Genomic DNA, 13,105 nt, shown 5'->3' on the forward strand with positions numbered 1-13,105 from the left:
CTGAATACTTTAGAGAGGTCCCTAACAGCAGACTATCCCATCGTGATACGCTTTTTGATTTCCTGACTGCTGGTGCCAAGAGTGTTGACTGTGGAGCCGAGCAAACTGAAGCAGTGAACACTCTCAATCTCTTCGCCATCCATCCTGACGCTGCCAATTGGTCCAGTGGTGAGAATCTTTGTCTTCTTGACATTGAGCCTCAGTCCATACTGAAGGCTGCACTCTTTGACCTTTCGCAGCCAGTGCATGAGGTCCTCCTCAGTTTCAGCAAGCAGGGTTGTGCCATCTGCATATCGCAGACTGTTAATACACCTTCCACCAATCCTGATGCCACAATTCTCCTCATAGAGCCCAGCCTCTCGGATAATCTGCTCTACATACATGTTGAAAAGGTATGGAGACAGGATGCATCCCTGGCGTACACCCTTCCCAATTTTGAACCATGCAGTGTTACCCTGCTCTGTTCTGACGACTGCCTCTTGGTCCAAGTATAGGTTTCGCATTAGCACAATTAAATGTTCTGGGATTCCCATTCTTCTCAGAGTCAGCCACAGTTTGTTATGATCCACACAGTCAAATGCCTTTGCATAACCAATGAAACACAGATAGACATTCTTCTGGTATTCTCTGCTTTCAACCAAGATCCATCTAACATTAGCAACAATATCCCCTTCTAAACCCAGCCTGGACTTCCAGCAGTTCTCTGCTGATGTGCTGTTCTAATCGTTTTTGTATAATCTTCAGTAGAATCTTGCTTGCATGTGAAATCAATGACACTGTTCTGTAGTTTCCACACTCAGTTGGGTCACCTTTCTTTGGAATGGGAACAAATATAGATCTCTTCCAGTCAGTTGGCCAAGTGGTTGTTCTCCAGATTTCTTGGCACAACTTGGTGAGCACATCCAGGGCAACATCTGTTATCTGGAACACTTCAATTGGTATACCATCTATTTCTGGGGCCTTATTTTTAGCTATTTCCTTCAAAGCAGCTTGAACTTCTTCCTTCATCACCATATGCTCTTGCTCATATGTTATTTCTTTAAATTCCTCTGTATCTTAGGACCACTAAAAAAAAGACAAATTGGCAATGTAGTTTCAATTATCTAAATATCAAGACCACAGGATGAAGTTGAAATTAAGACTAAGATCCCTTTCAAAATCTCTGCTCCCCTAGTTGGTAAGAAGTTGTGCTGGAACCCAATGCCATTCATTTCAAACCCATCAAATGCACCTTTGAGAAAAGATGGAAAATCTCATCTCCTGTGATTTATAGCCTTTGAAAACCCACGTATACATCAGCTATGAGTTGGTTCCCACTTGACTGCAATGAGTTGAAGATACCTTTACACTATGACTATGATTATATTTATCAGCTAATCTTCTAATCTAAGGATTTGAGTTGAATTTATGTATGGTTTTTATACTGAGCTTTATAGGACATAGTACATCCTAGTAGCAAACTAGGTAAGTGTGTGCTAGGTTGCCAACCAAAAAGTTGGCAGTTTAAATGCACCAGCGACTAAAGGATAAGGATGATGCAGTCTTCTGCTAGGATCTCTAGCCTCAAAAGTCATGATTGGGTCATCAGGAAGTGAAGGTAACTTGAAGCGCTTACTGGAGAAGAACAAAGACAATAAATACATTCTTAAGTATAAAGTACATCTCAACTTCAAGAAAACAAAATTCCTTACTACTGGACCAGTAGGTTGCATTATGATAGATTACGAAAACATTGAAATGTCAATTTTTTCATTTTATTTGGATCCACAGTTAACACCTATGGAAATATGATGAGGAAATCAAAGGACAGGTGACTTGGGAAAATCTGCTGTAAAGGACATCTTCAGGATGCTAAAAACAAAACGTGCCAGTTTAAAGGGTAAGATTGTGATGGAAGAGATGAGGCGTGAAGAAAATTTAGGGATATATTTTAGTAGAATACTTCACAGAACTTGAAAGTTGTATAATGTCTTAAAAATATCTTGGTTATAAAAAAAGATGATAGTGTCATTTACAGCAAGAGATTAAAATACTTCTACATTAGCCAGGTAGTATTTGAGGTGACTGTCAAACATAGTTGTTGTATATCAATTTGGAACCGACCCATAGCTGATCCTCCATCGAGTTTTCAGAGGCAGGAAAATGCATGGGAGATTGTCCATCCTTCTCCTGTGGAACATCTGGTGAATTTACACCATGTGGTTTTGGGATTGCAGTACAGCTTCTTACCATGAGACCACCAGAGCTCCAATTAGATATTGTTGTTGTTGTATACAAGAACCTCCTATCAGATATTGCTGTTGTTGTTGTTGTTTTGTATCATTGAGTCAAAATTGACCCTAAAAAAAAAACAAAACAACAAAAACTTGACCCACAGCTGACCCTCCAGGGATTTTTTTCAGACACAGTAAGTGCATGGGAAAAGATTGCTCTTCCTTCTCTCATGGAGCAGCTGGTGGGTTTGAACCACATGCCTTCAGGATTACAGCACAGCTTCTTGCCACTAGGCCACAAGACATAGTTATTGTTAGGTGCTATCAAGTCGAGTTCTACTCACAGTGACCCTATGAATGAAAGATCTGAATCTTGTTTTATCCTATGCCATCTTACACTTCCTGACACACAAAAGCCCATTGCAGGAGTCACTCAGTCAATCCACCTGGATGAGGGTATTCCTAGCCTTCACTGACCCTCCACCCTTCCCAGTATCATGTCATTCTCCAAGGAATAGCCCATCCTAGCAACATGCCCAAAGGACATGAGGAGAAGCTCACCAGATATAGTAGTGAGCTCTAATTATGATTTCCAGGTTTCATAAGTAGTTAACTGATAATTCAAAGGTCTTAATTCTTAGAGGGTTCAACTCAATCAGGGGCTCCAAAAAAGAATAAGTCCTCTTCTCCTGTCACAATATACTGCCTTGGATACTCAATGGATGATTGTTTTGAGTTGACACTGACTTACTTGAAATGAGCAAGGAATTGTTATACATAGTGTGTTATGTGTTGAGCTGACAACTGGAATGCTGGCAGTTAGAACCCACTAGCAATTTCATGGTAGAGAGATGAGGGGTTGCCACTCACAAAGATTTGTTGTTGTTAGATATAACCAAGTCAAATACGACTCACATGAGTGATCCTATGAATATTAGATTTGAAACCTACCCTGTCCTATGCCATCCTCGTCATCTCTGCCACAATGGAGCTCATTCTTACAGTCACCTTGTCAACCTATCTCATTGGGTTTCTTTCCCTTCTTCACTGACCCTCCACTTTTCTTAGCATGATGTCTTTCTCCAAGGATTGAGTCCCCCCTAACAACATGGTCAAAGTCTATGGGATGAAATTTCACGATCATTCCCTCTAAAGCGCATCGTGGCTTTTGTTTTGCCAGTCAGCTGGAGCCAGCTGGAACACTATCATTGCCTGGAGACAACAACAGCCATAAATATTCAGATTCTGAGAAACCCGATGACAAGCTGCTAGAAGTCATATTCAACTGGTATTTTTAGGAATTAAAAATAAAATAAAACATTTAAATTTAGTTAAGTGTCATTAAATCAAATATAATTCATAGCAGCCCTATGAACAATAGATCTGAAATTTTTCCTATTCCTTTTCCCCCCCTTTTGAAAAAGCTGTATTTTCTTTCTGACCACATTCAGGATTCTCCAATTAGTTTAATACTGTAAGGGCTACAGCAGCATGCAAAATAATTTCATTTTATTGTGAGTGTGGGGGTTGAGTAAAGAAAGGTTTCCAGGAGATGGAGAGTTTTACTGTGATGTCTGGTTAGAGGTTTGACTTTTTCTTGAATGTTCCAGGGTGGAAAGATAGTACCAGAAATGACAGGATGTAGAATGATATCATATTGCTTGGAGAACTAAATTTTGAGGCTGGATTTTCTTCAAGATTTTTTGGCTCAGGTGCAGATCTGGAGTGATAATTTTTTTGTCATCTTTTTCAATTAGACTCCTTCAATAATCATTGTTTTTTCCATCTCCTGGATCACAGCTGGCATTCCACTTTGGTTTTTGGAACACTCGCCCCATATACTTTATTTTCGTCATTCCTTGATGGTCTATCTTCAGATGGCTGACTTGGGACTACTTTCCCTATGATACTTGTAGAGGATTGTTGTTTTGTGTCTGAGCTCTGAGATCAACCAGATGCATTAGAAATTCATTTCACCCAAGAATTCTCCTTTGGTAACAGGGCTGGCATTACCTTTAGAAGCTGACAGGGTTTGGGGGTTTGGGAGGATTAGAAATTGGACAGTCTTCTTCCTCACTGGTGCTTCATTTTCCAAAGATTTTTTTTATTGTCTCTCCTTGATGTACCCTCTCACATAGTCTCTGACTTACTTCTGCCATATGTGGTTTATGATTGCAATGACTCACTTCCTGTTCTTGACCATCTGGTTTCTGAGTTTTTTCACTTCACCAGTTTGGGTGTCTTTCCTGAGGCTATCATTCTAGTTTTGGTTCATCCAGCTGATGTCTTAATTTCTTCTGTTCCTTTTGTAACCTCTCTTCTATGTTTAGTTCTTTAGTAGATTTGTCAACAGTTTTTATCCTGCCAAAGACAGAAATTGCTTGTTGGACTGAGGGGTGTTAGCGGAAGAATAATCTGGAGTACTCCACGGCTTTAGATTATTCATCCCAAGAATAACCATCTCTGGATCCCCATGACCAATCACCCTGTCTGTCAAATCAGCTTTCAAAACAGTCTCACTTCCTTGGTAGTCATCATCCCTTCGATACTGACTACCAAATGTTCTACTGTCATTGTCTATCCTGGAGTTATAGCCTCTGTCATAGTCTCTGTTGCCTCAGTTATCATATTAATCCTGGCCTCAATATTGGCTCATATTCTCATGGGAATCATCTCTCTATCCATTATGGTGTCCATCACAGTATTGGTCTGAATATTCGCAGGCATGATAATTATCTACAATGCTATCATCTCCTCCTCTAGGTGAGTAGTCATCAAAGCTGTCTGTGGCAAGACAGGCCCTCAAGTCTGTATCTGCTTTGTCAGAATCCTGATTTTTATCTCTGTCTACAGAAAGATGATCCCTGTCTTTATCTTGTGCTTAATCAGCAATATTTACTCAAATTCCCCTGTTACCTAGAGACTCATCATTGAGGCTCAGAGTATTAAAGAGGGAATGCAGGCCCTCAAACTCGGTATATACAAAACAGTTTAATCTTGCTGGATTGCTGTGCTCATGTGGTAATTGAGCTGCCCTGAGATTGAACCCTTTACCTGATATTGAATCCTTTAAAGTTTTGGTTGTTTTCTTGGTTTGTAGGTGTTTTGGTGGGTTTTTTGTTTGTTTGTTTGTTTGTTTTGGGATTTTGTTGGGTTTTATTTCGTTTTTTAAATGGAAGCATTTTCCCTCTCTCAAATGACAGCCTCAGGGGAGAAAAAAAAAGAAGAAAAAGAAGGAGAAAGTTATCTTCCTAACAGTCTTCCTGTCAGAAGATGGACCACTAGTGGAGAAAGCACAAAATGGCCCCAAAACACTCAGCTGTACTGGTGAAATAGATGACCTAGAAGATGAGTCAACCACATGGTACAGTAATGATGATGACCTCAAACTGACTGATCTATTCTGTGCACTTCTCCGCATGGTGCAAGGAACCAAATAGCAGGAGTGGTCTTCCCAAGCCAGAACCCTAAACAAACTTTTTAAAGGGCATCTATCCTATGATGTGACAGAATATCCCATTTAAGAATTCCTTAGATTAGTAAATATCAGTGCAGTCTGAAGAAGGAGTGGCAATCTCCTCCTGTACCAGTCAGATCCAATTTGGTGGTAGACACACAAAATAATAAAAGTGTGTGTGTGTGTGTGTGTGTGTGTGTGTAAGCAGTGCTGTGCATTTACCACATGAACCCGAAAATCTGGAGAGATTAAAAGGCTTTGACTTACACTTCTCAATAGGCAGTTTAACGTTAGTCTAAAGATCAAGAGGAAGGTTGATGATGGAGAATCATAAGCATTTGATTGCATTTAAAGTCATTGGAACAACATATAATCCCAGAAGGCTAAAGACCTAAGAGTGAATGTCTCCATATTTATGTTACAAGAAAGAGGCAAAGGTAACAAAGAAATAGGAAAGGAACAACTAGTGTTATAAGAGAAAAATGAAAGAAAGACAAAAACACAGAATAGTGGATACAGTTCTGATGGTATAAACCCCATAAAGTTTTGCTACTAACTCAAAGGCCATGCCTCTCTGGAAGTTCACAACTCTCAGTGTTTTAAAGACTAAAGATCAATCTACAAGTTATAGTCATGGAAATCCAAATGGAGGGTCAGTTAAGAGTTGGTTCTGACTTGACAATAGCAATGAATTTGTAAATGACCTTCATTAGTTTTTTATTGATGCTACCTAAACGGCTCTGGTGGTCTAATGGGTTATGATTTAATGGCATATAACAATGATTTTGTTGCTAACAGAAACGAAATAAGAAAATAGAGAGAGAAACAAAAATTAAAAACAATTTAGTGCTGTTAAACTATACAATATAGTATATTAAAGTTCTGGAAACCAGGAGTCTAAAGGGTGTTGCAAGGCTGCATTTAATTGAAGCCTTTAAGGAAACCTAAAGGAACTAAAGAATAAATTCAAGCCATGAGTTGCAATGCTTAAGGATGCTATGGGTAGAATATTGAATGGCTCAGAAAGCATTAAAAGAAGAAGGAAGGACTATACAGAGTCAGTGTAGCAAAAAGAAGTGGCTGACACAGAAGAATTTCAAGAAACAACAAATGATCAAGAAGCGATGGTGATGAAGAAGAAAGTTCAAACTGTTCTGAAAGACTTAGTAAAAAATAAAGCGACAGGAATTGACTGCATACCAATTGACATAATTCAACAAACAGATATTGCCATAGATATGCTCATCAGGTTGTGCCAAGAAATCAGGAGAACAACTACCTGGTCAACTGATTAGAAGAAATCCATATTTATTCCCATTCAAAAAATGGTGATCTGTCAGAGTGTGGAAATTATAAAACAATGTCACTAATATCACACACTAGCAAAATCCTGCTGAAGATTATTCAGAAATTACTGGAATAGTACATTGACAGAAAACTACCAGAAATACAAGCTGGGTTTAGAAATGGTTGTGACACTAGAAATATTATTACCCATATGAGATGGATCTTTGCGGAAAGCAAAGATTACCAGAGGAATGTCGATCTGTGTTTCATTGACTTTGCGAAGGCATTTGACTGGGTGGATCACAATAAAATGTGGCTAATCTTGAAGAAAATGGGAATCCCAGAACACTTGATTGTGCTTATGTGAAGCTTATATTGGATAAGGAAGCAGTCCACAGAAAAGAGCAGAGAAATACTGCATGGTTCAAAATCAGTAAAGCAGTGTATCAGAGATGCATCTTTTCTCCATACCTTTTCAATCTATATGCAAAACAGACCATTCAGGAAGCATGGCTTTATGAGGAATGTGGAAACAGGATTGGAAGTAGGCTCAACAATGACTTATGTTACAATCTTGCTTGCTGAGACTGAAGAAGACCTGAAGTGCTTGCTACAAAAAGTCAAGGACTATAGTCTCCAATATGGTTTGAAGCACAACATCAAGAATAAAAATATTCTCATCACTTGGCCAATTTTTGTTGCTGTTATGTGCCATCGAGTCACCTGTGAGTCATATTAACCCTATGTACAACAGCTCTAACACCTGCCCTGTTCTGAGCCAGTCTTACTAACTCTGACACACCTACCCCTCATTACCCCAGTTACTGTACAAATCCATCTCATCCAGGGTCTTCCATTCCTGGGCTGTCTAGCTACCTTTCCAAGAATGATGTCCTCCCCCAAGGACCAGTCCCTCCTGGCCATGTGCCCAAATTATGTGAGACAGAGCTTCAAAATCATAGCCTCCAAGAAGAAACTTGACTTCACCCTCTCCAAGGCAGACTTATTTGTTTTCTTGGCAGTCGATGGTATGCTCAAGACTCTTCTCCAGCACCACAATTTGAAGGCATCATTTCTTCTTCTGTAATCCTTAATCACTGTCTAGCTCTCTGATGCATAGCATGTAATTGTTAAGACCATGGAATGGATCAGATGCACCTTAGTCTCTAGACTTTCATCATAGCTTCTCTGTACTCTGGAGAGGTCCCTGACAGCAGATTTTCCCAGAGTAATTAATGTTTTTGGTATTCTGACTTCTGGTGCCAAGAGTGTTGACAGTGGAGCCGAGCAAGCTGAAGCTGTTAACAATCTTAGTCTTTTTTCCACTTATCATGGTGCTGCCAATTACGATTACATCAACCCTAACTAAATAATTTAGGACAATAATCCCATCTTTAGAGTCTTTCTGCCACAAAAATTAATCCTGGACACAATACTTTGCCAAAAATTCTAGAAATAGAAGTAGGATTTTGTGGGAATACCTTTGACGTACCAGCTTTTCAGATTTTCAAACTTCTCATAAAAATAATCTTCAGTGTTGATGTTGTTAGATGTGATTGAGTTAAGTCGACTGCAATTTACAACTGTCTTATAAACAATAGATTAAAACCTTGCCCTCTAAACTATCCTGATAGGGTCTGCTATACTCAATCCCTTTTTACAGCTATTTTGTCAATCCATATCCTTGGATTTCTTATTCTTTTTCTATGACACTAAAATCTCTAGCAGGATGTCTTTAAGAGCTAACTACTCTTGAAAAGTTCAAAATGTTTGAGACAAATTTCACCATTCTGGCCTCTACTGAACACCCTAGTTAGGCTTGTTTCCTCTTATTTTAAGACAGACATTCTTTTGTCAGTCTGTAGGGTGGATATTCAGTACTTTGCCAATACACTATTAAAGGCATCAACACTTCTTTGGTCTTCCTTGGTTCAATTTTTTCAACATCATTCATAATGCTGACAATTGGTACAGTTGCAAGAGTTTTGGAATTTTACCTTGTTATAGATTCCCAAGAGAAGAAACAGACCTGTCTTGAAGAGTGTGAAACCAGGTTTCTCTCTGTAGGCAAGGATTTTGAAGCTTTGTCTCATATACTTTGTGTACATGGCCAGTAGAAACCAGTCCTTGGAGAAGGACTGCATGCTTTGAAGGGTAAAGAGACAGTATAGGAGAGGAAGACCCTAAATGAGAAGAACTGACAAAGAAATTGAGGTAATGAGGGTGACTGTATCAGAGTCAGTGAGACTGGCTCACCATAAGACAAGATTCAGAATTATTTTACACAGAGCCACTGTAAGTCATAGGCAGCTCGATGGCACATAAGCAGGGTCTAGGGCTGTTGTACATAGGATCGCTATGAGTTGCAGGTGACCCAATGGCATATAACAACAACAACAGCGGGATCTCCACCAAAAAAAAAAGACTGATAACCCAATTATAAAATTAGTAAAAGACATGGAAAGATTTTTCATAGAGGAAGACATTTGGATGTTCAAAAGAGACATGAAGAAATGCTCAAAATCACTGGTAATCAGTGAGATGTAAATTAAAACTACAATGAAATACCATCTCACCCCACAGATCTGGCAAACTTTAACAGGATAGGAGAGTATGTGGAGAGATTGGAACTCTCATACACTGTTGGTGGGATTATAAAATGTTATAGCCACTGTGGAAGATTCTGGCATTCCTAAACAAAATGAACATAGAAATTTCATATTATCCAGCAATTTTGAAGTTACAAATGTGTTGTTTAAGTGCCATCGAGTCGTAGGGGACTCATAGCAACCATAGGAAGGAAAGACCTCAACACTTGTATGTCTTTCATCCTCTCTCCAGGTTCATAGGGTTTCCAGAGGCAAGCTATTATGGAAGTGGATGACACTCCTCCTTCCAAGCTTGTTTTAATCTGGGAGCTCGACCCTACTCTCTGTCTGTATTGGGTGCCAACCATTAACACATTTGACACATCAGTGTCACAGTGTTCAGCCTCATAGCAAGCACAAGTGACCTCTGTAGGGCAAGTGGACTCACCAGGGCTATATGACCTAGAGGAATACCTAAGGAAAGTAGAACTGATGCACAGATATTTGCACACCAATGTTCATAGAAGCAATACTCAGAATTGGGGGGAAAACATCAAAAAAAAACATGAAAGACACCCAAATACCAAACAATAAACAAATGAATTGATAAAATCTGATGTTGTTGTTGTTGTTATGTGCCGTCGAGTTGTTTGCGAATCATAGCGACCCTATGCACAACAGCCCTAAACCCTGCTCTATCCTGCACCAACCGCACTGCCTCTGACACACCCATCCCGATTACCCCAGTAACCGAATCAATCCATCTCATAGAGGGTCTTCCCCTCCTGCGCTGTCCCTCCACATTCCCAAGCATGATGTCCCTCTCCAAGGACCCGTCCCTCCTGGCAACATGTCTAAAGTATGTCAGACGAAGCCCCAGAATCCTTGCCTCCAAGGAGTAGCTTGGTTTAATCCTCTTTAAGATGAATCTGTTTGTTTTCCTGGCAGTCCAGGGTACATTCAGTACTCTTCTCCAGCACCACAGCTCAAAAGCATCCACTCTCCTTCTGTCCTCCCTAGTCATTGTCCAACTCTCTGATGCATAACAAGCGATTGCAAAGACCATGGCCTGTATCAGGCGCGCCTTAGTCTCCAGAGAGACACTGTTGCTTCTGAGTACTTTAGAGAGGTCCCTAACAGCAGACTTTCCCATCGTGATACACTTTTTGATTTCCTGACTGCTGGTGCCAAGAGTGTTGACTGTGGAGCCGAGCAAACTGAAGCTGTGAACAGTCTCAATCTCTTCGCCATCCATCCTGACGTTGCCAGTTGGTCCAGTGGTGAGAATCTTTGTCTTCTTGACATTGAGCCTCAGGCCATACTGAAGGCTGCAGTCCTTGACCTTTCGCAGCAAGTGCATGAGGTCCTCCTCAGTTTCAGCAAGCAGGGTTGTGTTGTCTGCATAACACAGATTGTTAATAGATCTTCCACCAATCCTGATGCCACAATTCTCCTCATAGAGCCCCGCCTCTCAGATAATCTGCTCTGCATACATGTTGAAAAGGTATGCAGACAGGATGTATCCCTGGAGTACACCCTTCCCAATTTTGAACCATGCAGTGTTACCCTGCTCTGTTCTGACTACTGCCTCTTGGTCCAAGTATAGGTTTCGCATTAGCACAATTAAATGTTCTGGGATTCCCATGGAACACTATGCAGCTCTCAAGAGCAACAATTTAGAAAAAAAATTACATAATATGGGATAGACTGGACAGAATTTTCCTGAATGAACTAACCCAGTCTCATTAACAAATACTGTCTATGCCTATTATTGTAAAAATTAGAAGGATAATTGGTAAAATGTGTATGTATTGAGATCGAAGGTGGTAAGGATAGGAGCCAGGGTGCTTATGTTGGGCATGGGGGGAATCACCGGGTTTCATAATCTGATGGGCAGAAAGAGGGGGTGAAGGAAATGGGAAAGATGTGGTAGATACCAGAATGGACTGGATAATAGTGGGTATTAATTTTATAAAACACGGAGTATGAGAATGATTGTATGGAACTCATTGTGAATGAAGGAAAATGTCAAACACAATGTACACAAGTTTTGTTTACAAACTAATATCAGATAAAAAAAGCATTCTTTTATCTATTTTCTGTCTTCCAGCACTAGAGACTTTTTCCAATCTATTACCAGTTATTGTTTAGTCACTTCAAAAACAACTTACTCTGTTTTTTCCCTATCCCACTGTATATTGCATTCAAAAGACAGATAATCATACCATTTCCAAAATCCTTGGTAAAGTTCTTTAAATTATTTACAATTAATCTAACAATAAGACATTAAATATGTGTTGTTAATGTTCTACAGAGTTTGTTAGCTTCCCATCAATGGTGTGTGATCCACTTTTCATTCTCTTTATCTTACTTTCTCATGCATTTTTATATCCCTTCACACAAGTACACTTCAGTTGAAAAGATTGCCATTTATATGTGTACAGGCAATGAAGTCTGGCCTAGTAGTATGAAGTTGTGTTGTCAACTCAATGGGGCTTTGTTTGAATCCAGTTTTTGCATGAGTGAAATATCGGCCATTTCCTCTCTTATAATTGACAGCCTCTAAAAATCCATTGAAGGGTCATCTATGAATTGGTTCCACTTGCTAGCACATAACAAGAAGTAGAAGAAGATACATAAATATAGATAGACATAATATCTACAGATACAAATGAGTCACATAATTATTCATTTTAATAACAGCTTTGTATGATTTCTTTCCAAAGAAGTCTTCATAAAGGAAGAGATCTTATATAAATGTTTTACTTATTCTTCTAAAGAAATTTTTATATTCTAGGCAATATTTCTGGTTTGGAGTACTCCCCTTTCAACAGCTCTAGAGTAACTTCATTGTTATTCCACATCACATAATCCATGCAGTTTGTTCTCTGCCCTATAGAGACTAAGCAACTGTGCATAGTCAATCACAATACCCTACGGCTTTCTAGAGTTCCTAATCAGTTAATCAGCTTATGCTTATAAACATTTAACAGACTGCATGTCAGATCCCCCAATACATTTGAAACAAATAAGTCAAAATGAAATATGACTAAATGGTTGCTCAATTAAAAGAGCACATGTATACATTTTTCATATGTGGCATTCTCACCACTTGAATTTTAATTAAAATTAATATTAAATCAGTTATATTTGTAAAGAAGTGCAATATCCCTAGTTTTTCTTTCACTACATGGTACATTCTCTTAATATAGCTTCTTATTTTTTATTTCATAATTAGTATTGTAGTACTTGATGGAGAGCATTGAGAATACACATTGACTAAACAACTTTCTTCCTTCTAGGACTTAGAATTTAAGCTTTGAGACTGAGTTATTTAACAAAGATAGAGAAGTAACGTAGATAAGCAGAGAATGCAAATGGAAGAAAATAAGGGAAAAGTGAAGGAAACATTTAAAAGGAAGAGGAGAAAGAAGACTGATGCCCATTTCTAGATTAAATGTGGCTGTTCAATGTAAAAACCATCACGGAAGATAAGGAAGGTCACTACATAATGCTGAAAGGGTCAATAGAACAAGAGGACATAACAATAATAAATATCT

At 39.1% G+C, this 13,105-nt stretch overlaps 2 pseudogenes; both read right to left on the reverse strand.

The window, feature by feature from the left end:
• Positions 1–3,791: 3,791 nt before the first annotated feature.
• LOC102845040 lies at positions 3,792–4,650 on the reverse strand (annotated as a pseudogene).
• Position 4,651: 1 nt separating this feature from the next.
• Positions 4,652–5,634, reverse strand: LOC102845446 (annotated as a pseudogene).
• Positions 5,635–13,105: the final 7,471 nt, after the last annotated feature.

The sequence above is a fragment of the Elephantulus edwardii genome, unplaced genomic scaffold, assembly GCF_000299155.1.
Source record: "Elephantulus edwardii isolate Elephantulus edwardi_28Jun2011 unplaced genomic scaffold, EleEdw1.0 scaffold00078, whole genome shotgun sequence".
In the NCBI taxonomy this organism is placed as follows: Eukaryota; Metazoa; Chordata; class Mammalia; order Macroscelidea; family Macroscelididae; genus Elephantulus; species Elephantulus edwardii.